Source organism: Sinocyclocheilus grahami, unplaced genomic scaffold, assembly GCF_001515645.1.
Source record: "Sinocyclocheilus grahami isolate Dianchi unplaced genomic scaffold, SAMN03320097.WGS_v1.1 scaffold201.1, whole genome shotgun sequence".
Taxonomy (NCBI): domain Eukaryota; kingdom Metazoa; phylum Chordata; class Actinopteri; order Cypriniformes; family Cyprinidae; genus Sinocyclocheilus; species Sinocyclocheilus grahami.
The window spans coordinates 752,176-754,749 of record NW_015505380.1 but is presented as its reverse complement, the minus strand read 5'-3'; the positions used below and the strand labels follow the sequence as shown (position 1 = coordinate 754,749).

Here is a 2,574-nt window from a genome sequence, read left to right as displayed (position 1 = left end):
CAGCGCAAACTTTTCAGCCCTTGTTTGCATTAATTACCCTGTTTAAGGCCGGCGGATCAATGCATTAGCCGCTGAAGCTCGTTACTCATGCTTCTCTCTCAGGCTTTCTCATTAGGTTGGTTATTGATCTTTGGCAGCGTTGGGTCACCACCGGGCCACCGTTACGACACCCACTTCAGCAATTAGCCTAAAATCAGCTCAACAAACTGCCTGTGGTCTAAACACTGAGTCATGAATCATGTGTTTGAGTTGTTATTAAAATATCACGTATGTTGTGGTGCATGGGAAGGACGGATCACCTCATAATGCATACTTGCAAAATGCACAATTTAAGGTGTGACTCACCTTCTGGAAAACTTCGTGCAGCTGCTGTAGGGAAGGTCTGACAGCTCTGTGTCCGCTGATGCTCGCCGCATTACGATAAAAGTCAACGTTTGGCACCCGGTCAAGGGTGTTGTGTCCAAAAGCACTGACCACAGACGGCCGCGCGGCTCGGCGTTCCCCGTTATTGAACCCATTTCCGCAGAAAGACGTCTCCTCGTACTGTGGAGGGTCGTCTTTAGATCTCTCGAACCCGGGGTTCTCCATCAGGAGGCTTCAGTGGGTTTGGGAGTGAACTGAGTCAAAGAGTACAATAGATTGAGCTCTTCTGAGCTTCCAGACCAGGTCTCTTTCTTTGGGCCACAAGTGGATCATCAGATGCTTGAGAATCAGACCACTGTGAGTTTAGTTGATGTGTTTATGTGTCACTTTATATAGCCGTTGAGCAGGTGGAAGCTCATTGGTCCGTCCTGGAGATGCTCCTGATGGGGTAAATATGTTCTCGCTCCATCAAAGGTGAAGCCAATGAAGTGCTTAAAAATTAACAGCATATAAAGACCCTGAGAGGTTACAATCATGGATATTGGAGCTGCTTTGGGTTTTGCCTGGTTTTATGAGTTTTGATTGTCAGGCTGAACGTTGAATGGATGTGGATGCTGTTATTTAGTGTCTAAAGAGTGAGTGTTCAGATGGAGGTTCATTACGTATAACAGCAAATCATACGAACAAGTCATGTGCCAGTTTGTGTAGTATTTTCTGGGTGCGTAGATTCAGTTGACACACAGGGGATCTGCAAACCAAGCAAGTCCAAAGTCCTTTTATAACATCGAATTATCATGAGAAATAGCAAGATTCTTGTGAAGATTCGACCGACATGATGCAGAGGTGTATGAGGTGTGATGCCTGGTCATGTGAAGTGTTTCTCTGTTGATGGGGTTAATGTAAAGCCAGCAATAATGGGAACTTGCTCTGGGCGCTTCTGACACATTACGAAAATACTTCTTTATTACCCATAACTCTTGAGTTGTATAATGTTCTGAAAGCCGTCCGCGACTGGAACCTTTCCAGTGGCTTGCTCTCACTACAACAAGAGGCTCGCTCCTCTGATTGGCTGGAGGTGATGTGGGCGTGGCCGCTTGACCTCTGACCTTGAGCCGTGCCGCATTCGGGATGTGATTCTCAGGCCGATTATGTGATGCTAATCAGGTTTGACTCCCTCACAGTCGACATCAATTGAGTGTTTTGCTTTTTCTGCCCTTCACGAATCCCCCAGCACGCCTCCGGTAAAAAGACATAATGTTATCAGTTTGGTTCGTGCTGAGGCGCAGCGCTTCTCCATCTGTGTGTGTGTGTGTGTGTGTGCCAAAGGAGTCGCTGTTTTTAGCCAACTGTCTGGAAGCAGTCACCCATCAATATGATTATAAGCAGCCATTGCTATGGTTACAGACACAGCCAGTGGTCAGTTACTATGGACACAGACACCGGCATAAAGCGGTCACTATGGTTACAGACCATCTCATTCAGGCTGAGAATGATGCGGATGCGTCTCGCACTGATATTGATTGAATCCAGACTTAAATCCTGCAGCATGTGTAGTCCGGTTTACTGTGAAAGTTTGACACGTCAGTGCTGCTGTTTTCTCAGATGTGCTGTTTGCTTTTCTGAGAAAGAGCCACAAACTACTGATTGATGTTTGCTTTACAGACCATATAAAAGAGCATTTACAATCATTTTACTTGCATATTAAAATGCCTTTCTGAGTGCAACTGGAAAGAAAAGTGGGGTGTGAATGCAGATCTGAATGCGAGATTGCAGTGGATTTTGCAGTGTTTGCAAAAGTGGATTTTGAACCGCTAGCGACACACTTTTGAGGAGGAACGACCAGAGCATCCCAAAGGTGATGCATTGTTCATCTATTTTTCAGCTAGTCCTTATTTGATGTTATTGCTGTAACCTTTACTTTAAATGTTAATCAGCATAAAATGATTGATGCATCACTGCAAAACAATGAATGCATGCACTGATTAATCAGTAAGACGTGCAACATGAATTTGGAAAGTAAATAGAATGAATTTGATGTTGTAGGAAAGGAACGGGCAGCACCAGGAAAAGGTCCACATCTGTTTTATTCCAGCAGATGAACACAGACCATCGCGGTAAGGGACGTTCTGCCCTCCTCAGCATCAGAGAAACACAAAGTGGTCACAGTGGTCTTCATCATCATCATCATCACATGAACCCACCACACACACA

The 2,574-nt window shown here is 45.1% G+C and overlaps 1 pseudogene; it reads right to left on the bottom strand.

Moving 5' to 3' along the window:
* The window catches only part of LOC107595386 (solute carrier family 12 member 1-like), a 22,004-nt pseudogene extending 21,416 nt beyond the window's left edge, over positions 1-588 (bottom strand).
* Positions 589-2,574: the final 1,986 nt, after the last annotated feature.